Here is a 12,438-nt window from a genome sequence, read left to right as displayed (position 1 = left end):
TTGACACCAAATTTGACCACAAATCTGCCCAGTGCCACCGTTGACGTATGACACGATGGAGAGGTCGTCACAGCTACGCTTACGCACATTTCACGTCTTCTTCTTCCGCCTCTGCAATCGAAGTCAGAACAGCAACGCCTATCGTCGAAATCACGCGGTTTTCTTATACGTGTAGGAGGAAAATATTTCAACCGCACCGCCGTGCAGAAGGGAAACGAAAAGGCCTCAGCCGGTTGCATAAAGGGTGTCAATCAAACCCCCCCTACCGTGGGACGCTGATTCCCCTTACATTTCACTGTCGAAAACGTCAGTTCGCAGTGAAGTTTGCAATATGAAGACGTACTTAAAAACCTTTGGCACGGCTCACACCCTCGGTCGCTTCAACCCTTCTATATGGACATTTTGGGGCTGCATCCCTATTGAACTTGAATGCATTCGTTTGGAGCGCAGCGCGACCGCAATTTTTCCTCTCATTTACAGCTTGGAACCATTCGGAACCTTTCAAAAAACAAATCGACGAAATTTAAACGTGATCTGAAGCAGCAAAGCTACCCATGCTTTTTCCGGGCTTTTGCTTCAGGCCCTGCATTTGCGATCGCACTGGGCTACAAAAGGGGTGAGAGCACATTCATTGAGGTTGCTGCCCCATGATGTCCGTCGAGAAGGGTTAGATCGCCCGGGACGTGTTAACGGTGTCAAATGTTGTCAAGAGCAAAGTCCTTTTGCTAGTCGCACTGCGAACTGTAGTTTTCGACACCGAAATATGTGGGAATCAGGGCCCCAAGGAAAGGGGTGGTTCCATTAACACCCTCTATACCACCCCCTGTAACTTTCTGATGTCAATTCTGAGCGGCAGTGTGTCTCAACTGCTTTCCTGGGCCACTCAAAAGAAAACTGCCTGAGGGTGAGGTTGCAGAACGCTGCACTTTTGCATCATTTTAGAAGAACGTTGTAGGCACTTTTGAGTCAAATTAAAAACCTCCACGTTAGTATGGGAGAAATTCCAAAAAGAGGACCTCGCGTTCTGTTTCGCAGAGTATGTTTGCATTATTTATGCACACTGATAATACAATATGTTGCAGGCGGAATGATCAGTATTCATGGATATAACTGCAAAGATCATTCGAAGCAAAGAAGTCTATTAAGCATGGGATCTGAAATGCATACCTTAAGAGCAATGTGTAACTCTTCATAAGGGAACTTTGACCTGGAAACCCGGAACGGCGCGAAACCGTGTTTAGACTACCACTCAGTCACGAAAACCACAGTGGCCTGTGTCATTTCCATGCAAAACTCCGCACTTGTCTGCTAGCGCCATCAGAAAGTGGCTTGTTGTTCTACACTAACAAGTGCTCGAGTTGCGTGAATGGTATAGCTGCAGCACGATCATGACTGTTGAAGTGTTCATTTGCGGGTTACTTGAAAATTGTGTTCAGTGATATCATGAAGAGTACTAATCCCGCGAATACGGTCAAAGTATTAAGGATAAATTTGCGACGTTCTGAATATGCAAATGATATCGGCGTCGAGGATAGAGAGTCCTGGGATATATTATAACATAATGATTAAGAAATACAATGAGGATAACACAGAAATACATAACGTTACGCTCGATACATATAATGATTTTGAAGGAAGGGAGGAAGTGTAGCGGTTCAAGCAGTAGACGACGATAGTCTCCAGATCAAAAGGATTAGTTTAGTCAAAGTGGGTACGAACTACTCGTATCTCCATCCAAACAGTCGAGGCCCACTGTATTGGGAGGTAGTGATGGCAGTGTACTAGAGAACATTTATGAAGACTATCACAATAGTGGCTTCAGTTCCTATAGCAAACTAATGATGTCGCTATAACTGCATTACAAGTAAATAAAACTAATTCTAGTTCATATCTCTAGCAAAGACGAGCAGAAGATTATTTTAAAGGAAACGGGTTGTCACAATTACAAACTATAAAAGAGTATATAATACCGCAATTTGATTGAATAAGATCGTATGGATCCACTGTTCACTATTGGCATCTGCAAATGAGGGCACTGGAATCGTCTAAAATGGTTGCCTTGGACAATTTCAAAGCTTAGATTTCTTATGTCCACAATTTTGAGGCTGAATATGACTTTCATCCAGGAATATCACTACATTTGTCACATGTAAGAACATAAAAGACAAAAATGGTATACGTCAGAAGGCAGAACAGTTTGAGGAGCAGGTGAACGTGTTTATGACAGAGTGGAGAAAGGGAAAGTTTGGAAGAGTGACCAGTTCAAGTCCTATACGAAATATCTTCTTCAGCACTGCAGGAGAGAAAACTACCGCCAATGTGTTGCGGTCTGCACATAGCTCTACCCATAGCTTAACAATTGTGTGGCTATCAATGACAGGCAGACTAGGAAACAAATTGTACATCTGCTGTAAAGAGGCACAAGACACTTTCGGCCCAAATATTTCGAAGAAACTTGATACAATCCTCCACGAAACATTCATTTGGAGGCAAATAAAAGTGGGATAGTGACTAAAGCACACTTGAAACGTTTTCTCACTTCAGTTCTCGGGAAACATGAACAGGTGAAATGAGCCTATTGGTGTGTGACTCCTAGTCAGATCATACAGATTATACCGTTCTAGATGCTAGTTTCCCAAACAAAGATGTTATGCTGAAGATGCTGCCACCGAAAACAACAAAGTGATGGTAACGCTTGGATGTTTGCTTCTTTGGGCAATATAAGCTCTATATCAGAAGGATTGTTGATTTTCTAAGACTACAGTGTGACAAACCATAAGTGAAGATACTTGGTCGTTATTTAATCATCAAACTTTCCTATTTAATTTACAATTAATTTTCTGCACCAAAGTATACGCCTATGTTGCAATATGCCTAGCGAAAGATGGGTTTAGACATTGACATTCCCGTAGTACCATCATTAGAAATTTTATTTAGTGTCGATTTTGATATTGCACTGCTTGAATGCGAAAGTGATACTGAATCAAAAACGTAGCCTTAGTGAATTGTGCATGTTGTTCTCTTTCGCTCTGTTTCAGCCGCTTTACCCAAATCTCGCATCTGCACTATGATGACTAATATAAGCGCTAACATGTGTGTATAATATATAAGTTTTGAAGTATTACTGAATTCACTAAATTACATATAATTTCCATCCTATGGTCTGATAGCTTATTACTGATTTCTCTCTGTTAAAATGCCACATGTTGTAGAATGCAACGTTTTGTGTAGAAATGATACAGATCACAGTTTTTGTTTAAAGATCGAGTGTTATTCTAAGCACAGTTTCGTGCGGTTTCGAGCTTTCGAGGTGAATTTTGTCTCTTGTTAGATACCGAGAAACAAACTGCTTCTGTTTTAAGCTCTCTTTTTATAAATTTTGACGGGTGGTAGTATGGACCAAAACAAGAAAAAAATATCCACTAAACAAGGAATCTAAAATGTATACCTTATGAGCTGTTAGCAGTTTTAACCTAAGCTTCTGCGGAACACTTCCTTTCTACCGAACAAACGCACATGGCTCATAATTGAAGTAATTCAGAGTACATGATTACCTCAAAGTTGTTTTCTTGGGTTTCCACTACTTCCTCCAAAAATACGGAAAGCGATGAGCTTGCAGTAGAAGAGATTTGTTTCACAGCATCTAAGATGAAGAAATGCTCACAGCTTTTAAGGACACATTTTAGACCTCATGCTTACTGGACTTTCTTCTTCGAAAGACCGTTCCTGTCATATCCTTGAATACTGATCATTCCTCCTTGAACACACTCTGTCTTGAATTACACGTCTTTAAAATGCCGGCTAAATACGTGAAAGTCTCCATGAACCGGAACTGAATCTTGGCAGTGTCCACGTTTCCATAGCGAGGAAGACAAATAAATGTCGAAGAGTAAAATGTGTTTATTGCTTTCTCATTATAGATCGCAGAGGACAACATATTTAAATAATACCGTATGGAAGGAAGTTTCTACGCTGGAGGCGCAGAAATGAAACTGAGATACTACAACACTTGAAATATGGAATGCTTTATTCGAATTATTAAGTATTACCAGATCTTAAATATTTACTGTTCGTAATGAAACACCCACAGTACTCACAGGCCGGCCGCGGTGGCCGAGAGGTTCTAGGCGTTTCAGAGCGGAACGGCGCGACTGCTACGGTCGCAGGCTCGAATCCTGCCTCGGGCATGGATGTGTGTGTTGTCCTTAGGTTAGTTAGATTTAAGTAGCTCTAAGTTCTAGGGGACTGATGACCTCAGATGTTGAGTCCCATAGTGCTCAGAGCCATTTGAACCATTTTGAAGTACTCACATATGCTTAACAGTCACTGATGCTTAACAGCGTGTTGGTGAACCTTTGGAGACATAGAGCAGCGATTTTGCGTGCCATGCGTTCGACAAGCCTTGGTTTACATGCAGCAACAGATGTGTGCCCACAGATCACGTAACTCCCGTAAATTACAAGCCTGTGGCTTCTGTGACGACTTTGGAGTCTGCCAACATCGCAGATGTGCTCCATCGCGCTTACATCAGGCGAATCTGGCGGCCAAGGATCAACATGAGTTCACTCACTTGCTACTCAATTCAAAGCAACCATATTCCGGATCAATGACACGGACAACTGTCCTGCTGGAAGATGCCATGGCCACGGGGGGAAACATGGTTCGTGATCCGTCACTGCTTTCATGTCCACAGCTCTCAGGATATGTCATCGAATATTGCCACCACCGTCCTAAGTCCGTGTTGCATTTTATAGTAGCCTTTCGCCAGTAAGAAGGCGACTGAGGATACAACTATGAATCTAGTCTAGTGTAAACATCATTCATCCGAACAGTCGGCACTTTTCCATTAATCCATGGTCCAATCTCGGTGATCCAATAGGCACTGAATTCTTAATTTACGATGTCGTTGGATGAACATAAAACCATGCTTCGCAACGGAAGTTAAAAAGGGCCTAACATACAGGGATTGAAGCGATTTCACAGCTCTGCAATAACTTTATTGTTTGAGATATTTTCACAATGCTTTGCACACACATACAAAAACTCAAAAAGTTTTTTTAGGCATTCACAAATGTTCGATATGTGCCCCTTTAGTGATTCGGCAGACATCAAACCGATAATCAAGTTCCTCCCACACTCGGCGCAGCATGTCCCCATCAATGAGTTCGAAGGCATCGTTGATGCGAGCTCGCAGTTCTGGCACGTTTCTTGGTAGAGGAGGTTTAAACACTGAATCTTTCACATAACCCCACAGAAAGAAATCGCATGGGGTTAAGTCGGGAGAGCGTGGAGGCCATGACATGAATTGCTGATCATGATCTCCACCACGACCGATCCATCGGTTTTCCAATCTCCTGTTTAAGAAATGCCGAACATCATGATGGAAGTGCGGTGGAGCACCATCCTGTTGAAAGATGAAGTCGGCGCTGTCGGTCTCCAGTTGTGGCATGAGCCAATTTGCCGCGGGCTACGCGTGAAACTTGCCTGCACGCTTTCAACCGTTTCTTCGCTCACTGCAGGCCGACCCGTTGATTTCCTCTTACAGGGGCATCCAGAAGCTTTAAACTGCGCTTCCATCGCCGAATGGAGTTAGCAGTTGGTGGATCTTTGTTGAACTTCGTCCTGAAGTGTCGTTGCACTGTTATGACTGACTAATGTGAGTGCATTTCTAGCATGACATACGCTTTCTAGGCTCCTGTCGCCATTTTGTCTCACTGCGCTGTCGAGCGCTCTGACGGCAGAAACATGAAGTGCGGCTTCAGCCGAACAAAACTTTATGAGTTTTTCTACGTATCTGTAGTGTGTCGTGACCATATGTCAATGATTGGAGCTACAGTGAATTTATGAAATCGCTTCAATCATTTGTAATAGCCCTGTACTATCGGCTTTTAGTGTTCCATACCTCAGTCAGTAAAAACGGAACTCTCATAGGAATCTCCATGTCAATAAATTCTTTTTTCCTCGTCGGGAAGTCAGATGAAAATGAAACCTATCGAAAGAAGAAAAGCAGTTTCGTCAAGTTTTTAATACACAAGTCGAAATCTCGATATCCTATCCAAGTAAACTCAATGTTAGTTTATATTCGTAAAGGTAAGACTGCAGCACTTAATTCTGTCAATGATTTACACTTCCGAAAATCTGTTACTGAGGTAAAAACACAAACCTCGTCGTCAATTGATTCTTTGAGTTGCACGATATTAACGGCACCCTCTATTTATTCTCTGGTGTACTATGTCCTCACTAAGATAAACCTCCTAAATAAACCCTCGTACTAAGCCGAACACCCTCTTAAAAGTTTAAGATACGATGTCTCTGTTTTCCTGATCTGATTTTGCTGAAATAAAGCCTTTACTTGCACCACGCTTCGCTGACGCTATGTGGAAACCCCATCAAAATTAGTCTAGCATTTGTGGAGATTTTTGTTCACACACACAAACAGACTGACAGACACTACAGTTTTAAGTAAAACTTTAAATCAGGATATCCTTTACATGTGATCCCATTTTGGTGAAATAAAACCTATACGTTACCTCAATCTACGCTCTAGTTACCTGCAAAAATCCCATGCAAATTATAGATGTAGATTCTACGGAAAACTCCTGTATTGGAACCCCTCTCCCCCCCCCCCCCACCCTAACACACCCGTTCACATTTTGAGAAATGGACTTAATGTGGGAAAAAACGCTTGAGATGTTCAGCGCACTTAGAGCTGGATGCCACTTCGGTGAAGCACTTTAACTCTGCTCAAGTTATCGAGGGATATTCTTGATTTAGTTTTTCCATCATTACATTCAGTAGTTTCAGACAAACTGTACAGAGTTATTTTGACAATTATCCACTCAAAGTACAACTCCACCTTAATCTACGAGGTGCATTCAAGTTCTAAGGCCTCCGATTTTTTTTCTCCGGACTGGAAAGAGATAGAAACATGCGCATTGTTTTAAAATGAGGCCGCGTTCATTGTCAATACGTCCCAGAGATGGCCGCACCGTACAGCAGATGGAATTTTACCGCCAGCGGCGAGAATGAGAACTGTTTTAAATACTTAAAATGGCGACGTTTTCCTTACTTGAACAGCGTGCAATCATTCGTTTTCTGAATTTGCGTGGTGTGAAACCAATTGAAATTCATCGACAGTTGAAGGAGACATGTGGTGATGGAGTTATGGATGTGTCGAAAGTGCGTTCGTGGGTGCAACAGTTTAATGAAGGCAGAACATCGTGTGACAACAAACCGAAACAACCTCGGGCTCGCACAAGCCGGTCTGACAACATGGTCGAGAAAGTGGAGAGAATTGTTTTGGGGGATCGCCGAATGACTGTTGAACAGATCGCCTCCAGAGTTGGCATTTCTGTGGGTTCTGTGCACACAATCCTGCAAGACGACCTGAAAATGCGAAAAGTGTCATCCAGGTGGGTGCCACGAATGCTGACGGACGACCACATGGCTGCCCGTGTGGCATGTTGCCTAGCAATGTTGACGTACAACGACAGCACGAATGGGTATTTCTTTTCTTTGGTTGTGACAATGGATGAGGCGTGGATGCCATTTTTAATCCAGAAACAAAGCGCCAGTCAGCTCAATGGAAGCACACAGATTCACAGCCACCAAAAAAATTTCGGGTAACCGCCAGTGCTGAAAAAATGATGGTGTCCATGTTCTGGGACACCGAGGTAATAGTCCTTACCCATTGCGTTCCAAAGGGCACTACGGTAACAGGTGCATCCTACGAAAATGTTTTTAAGAACAAATTCCTTCCTGCACTGCAACAAAAACGTCCGGGAACGGCTGCGCGTGTGCTGTTTCACCGAGACAACGCACCCGCACATCGAGCTAACGTTACGCAACAGTTTATTCGTGATAACAACTTTGAAGTGATTCCTCATGCTCCGTACTCACCTGACCTGGCTCCTAGGGACTTTTGGCTTTTTCCAACAATGAAAGACACTCTCCGTGGCCGCACATTCACCAGCCATGCTGCTATTGCCTCAGCGATTTTCCAGTGGTCAAAACAGACCCCTAAAGAAGCCTTCGCCGCTGCCTTGGAATCATGGCGTCAGTGTTGTGAAAAATGTGTACGTCTGCAGGGCAATTACGTCGAGAAGTAACACCAGTTTCATCGACTTCGGGTGAGTAGTTAATTAGAAAAAAAATCGGAGGCCTTAGAACTTGAATGCACCTCGTACTTCCGTGCTTTCTTGCGTCCACTCATGAATCAATAGCGTGTGGTGCCCTGCATGCAGCATGAGACGTCGAATTTCGTCCTAGATAAGAAAACCTGGTAGCTCACTCTTGATATTTAACTGAAGAAAAAAGAGCAGACTGAAATAAGGCTTAATCACCTCTTTGATATTCATCTGAAGGAAACCAACCAGACTGAGACTGAAATATGCCATAACTTAAATTAATCTGAGGTATCCAGCACTGTACATCTGAACTGCATTGAACCGGTACAAACTTCGTCTTTCTCAGTTATGGCGAGTAGATGGTTCTCCTTTGAACTGCGTTTCATATCGGTGTTAATGTTTCTATAATGACCTAGGACGGATAAGAAAGGTAATGACATTAGAATGTTAAGCGGTCAAAATATTTTCAGCATGCAGTATAGGATAAGACGTGAACGGGAAACACTGCGTTGGCCATTAGTCAGTTAACTAAGGAGATATATCTACTACCGTATTCCTTCCAGACAGCGATGGAAAAAGGAACAGTACACTGTTTGAAACGTCGCGCTACCAGGAGAACTTCGGTATGCAGTATATTTAATAACTCTCATATTTTAGAGAAGTTACGCACAGAGATATGATTAAGACTCAATAACTTACTTGCACTTCAAAGGGTATAATTAACATCTCAGATTTCTATGCCATTCTGTCAATATCTCTGAGTGATTAAAACCTTGTTGGGTACCACTGAAAGTAGACGTACATAAGTGAGAGGAAATAATACGTTTACATGACTACGCTGCATTTCACTCGTAAGTGCCTGGCAGAGGGTTCACCAAACCACTTTCATTACATTTCTTTACCGTTCTACTCTCGAGCAGCATGCGGAAGAAAACTAAGACTTAAATGTTTCCATCCAGACCTGACTTTCCTTACGTTATTACAACGATCATTTATCTCTATGTATGTAGTTGTCAATAAAATGTTTACGCATTCGATGGAAAGGTTGGTGATTGGAAATTTCGGGGGAAAGATCTTGCCGCAATGAAAGACACCTTTGTTCTGATGATAGTCCTCCAAACTCACGCATCATATTCGTTACACTTTCTCCCCTGTTTAGAGGTCATGTAAAACGAACTGCCATTGTTTGAACTTTTTCGATGTCCTCCGTCTAGTCTGTATGCAAGGATCCGTGCCGCGCGTAGTGGCCGCCCGGTTTGAGGCGCCTTGTCAAGGATTGCCCGGCCCCTCCCACCGGAGGTTCGAATCCTCCATCGGGTATGGGTGTGTATGTGTGGTTCGTAGCGTAAGTTAGTTTTAGTTGTGTGTAAGTCTAAGGACCTATAACCTCAGCAGTTTGGTCGCTTAGGAATTCACACACGTTTGAACATTTTGAACGTAAGGGTCCGTATCGCACAGCAGTGCTCAGGCAGAAGACGGAAAAGTTCAGTGTAGGCAGTACCTGTGGTAGATTTCTTGCTTCTTGCGAGTGTTATGCCGATAAAACGCAATCTTTGGTTTGCTTTCCGCGCAATATCCGCTGCGTGATACTTCCAATTTGAGCTGTTCAGACCGTTAATTGGTATTTAGTTGAACTGACGATCTTCATATTTGCGTGATTTATCGTATAACCGAAATTTAAGGGATTACTTTATTACTCATGTGGATGACCTCACACTTTTCATAATTAAGGGCCAAATGACACTTTTCGGACCGCACAAATATTCTGATGAATGAATTTGCTATTGGTTTGATCTTCCGATAACTTGACTAGACTTTATGAGTGAAAATACATAAGCCACTGATGTAATAATCTGTAATACTTATTTTTTTATTTCACAAACTGGTTTTCGTCTGTTACTCCCTCGTCACATACAAAGACAAATACGTGGTGCAGTGAAATTTCCAATAGTTGTAAATATATCAGCAGGAACGTTTGTGGAGCAGTAAAGCTGGAATATATTATGATTTAAAAATTCGGAACTATCGTATAAACCGTGCGTTTTCAATGATATATTCTATGCTGATGCCCCTCTGACAAGATATGTATCAGGTTTAGCAGAACAAGCATGAAAGAAATGTCTGTTTCCATGCTACGGTTTCCTAATGTGGATTGTTGTTTAAACTTTTCGGATTAGCAGCTTGAATGGTGTACACATTTTAGGACATTAAGAAGTGGTAGGACTATAGTACCGAAAGCTAGAAGCGCCAGAAATGCTAAATCTCGTGTTTTCTTAAGCACTATATTCTGTTAGATCCATGAAGAGGAAATGGTGAGATAAGTAACAAAAACATGTGAACTACTCATTAGAATATTAAGTCTTTGATTGTCTGATTCATAATTTTGGTATTTCTTGTATTTTCAGAGTTTAATGGGATATTACATATAGAATAAGAGTCAACAGACGTAAGAAAAGTGCGAATGATGAACGCAATCTGACATGGATGGAATGAGCATTGGGGAAGGTGTTGTGCGATTAAAAACCGAGATTTAAATCACAAGTAAGTATAAATATTTTGTTTCTCTTTGATCTGCATTTTTGTGTACGAGATACAGAAGTTTTACAAATTACTCCACATTATATTAAGTTGTCTAAATCACCAGTTTATGACAGAATTTTCTGGCCTGATTTTGTGGACAAGAACAATACACTGAAGAACTGCAATTTCCTTCCCTTGGCATATCTGTTTGTGTCTGACCGATGTCTACGTCGAGGTAACAGATAAAGTCTATGACGACAAAACTCTTGACGTCAGTTTGGACCACGTGATCGAAATTACTTGGATATGTTTTCAGTGAAGTATGTGAACGAGTTAATATTATGTGACCGAGATTTGTGCAACAAGGATGTGCCATGTTACTTTTTGAAAAAACACAAAAAGTACTGATGCAAACTTAACGTTACAATCAGAAAAGAATTTGTCATTATATTTAGAACAATCAAATGAATCTTAATAAATATGGATTTGACCTTAGATAAAATTAGATCAGAGAATCGTTACAACTTTCTCAGTGGATGCGAAGAACAGCGTTCAGAAAACGTCGCATACTGTTATCATCGAAGTACAATGAACTATTAGCCACAGACATTGGTGTACGAACCGATAATTTTGTCCAGTCGATAGACGGTTGATTATTTTCTGTATCTTCCAGAAATATTTCTTCATTATTACGTTCGTAAATAAACTCCGGTGGTACATATCCGAATGTCGAGAGTTCGAGTCCTCGATTATAAAATCGTCATTGCTGCTTTATATAAAGCATATATGTTAAAGAAAAGGAAAAATCTGTAAGAACGATCCGTGGTTGGTTTTTGGGGGGATACTGACATTCGACATTTCCGAGAAGTGCATATGAAAATAATGATTTAATTAAAAATAAATTTTAGTTCAAAACACGTCATTAAATCGGAATAAAAAGTAGAAAATAGTTTCTCAAAGAGAATACAGATTTCTGACTGCATATTCCAGTTACAGTGTCTTACGTGTGCAACAATAATACCCTCAGGAAAGGATTTCAGAAGATCTCAATATTCCATTCACATGTCAGCTCAGTAAATTTTACAGGCATTAAATAATAAAATTTCGTGTGTTGATAATGTCCATGATCTATCTAAGACATTTGACTGTATGAATCACAGTATTCTCCTAGATACACTGTTGTTTTATAGGATTGATGACATAGCCAACCAATGAATGATCTTATATCTAACCAAAAGAATGTAGAAAGTTGTACTTAGTAACTGAACCAATGGTGTCTGGGGACATTATTCTGATTAGGAAGAAATCACATATGTGATTCCCTAAGGCTCAATCTTAGGTTCGCTGTTACTCGTCATATATGCAAACATTCGTCTGTTAATATACAACAAGCAGAATTATTTCCTTTAGCAGACGACACTACTATTGTAAATGGAAATGGTAAATAACGTTCTTTAACATATTATTAGCTGCTGTTCTGTTTTACAAAGACACACCACTTTCATTTCTGCACATGTAGGGATACTACACTGTCAATAAGCTGTGTCCATACTGATGAGAATTTAAACGGGAAACGTATGTTCTGGAAGTCCTAAGACGACTTAGTTCAGCCAAATTTGCAATTACAATCATTGCAATTCTTGCCTAGAGACAAATCAGTAAGTTGAAGTATTTTGCATATTTTGATCAAATAATGTCATATAAAAAATAATCTGCGATAACTAATATTTACGAAAGTAAGTCTCAGTAGTTAAAATACATGCTGTCAGAATAATGTGTGATGCCCACCGAT

General features: G+C 41.0%; 1 long non-coding RNA gene across 1 annotated transcript in view; it reads left to right on the top strand.

Annotated features, from left to right (window-relative positions):
• The window catches only part of LOC126095141 (uncharacterized), a 163,241-nt gene that overhangs the window by 77,659 nt on the left and 73,144 nt on the right, over positions 1–12,438 (top strand). Inside the window, exon 2 of the long non-coding RNA XR_007521912.1 lies at positions 10,532–10,667. This is a non-coding gene — a long non-coding RNA (uncharacterized LOC126095141). The remainder of the gene's footprint in view (positions 1–10,531; positions 10,668–12,438) is intronic.

This window comes from Schistocerca cancellata, chromosome 8 (assembly GCF_023864275.1).
Source record: "Schistocerca cancellata isolate TAMUIC-IGC-003103 chromosome 8, iqSchCanc2.1, whole genome shotgun sequence".
NCBI classification, from domain to species: domain Eukaryota; kingdom Metazoa; phylum Arthropoda; class Insecta; order Orthoptera; family Acrididae; genus Schistocerca; species Schistocerca cancellata.
The sequence above is the reverse complement of the archived record's forward strand: the minus strand, read 5'-3'. Positions and strand labels throughout refer to the sequence as shown.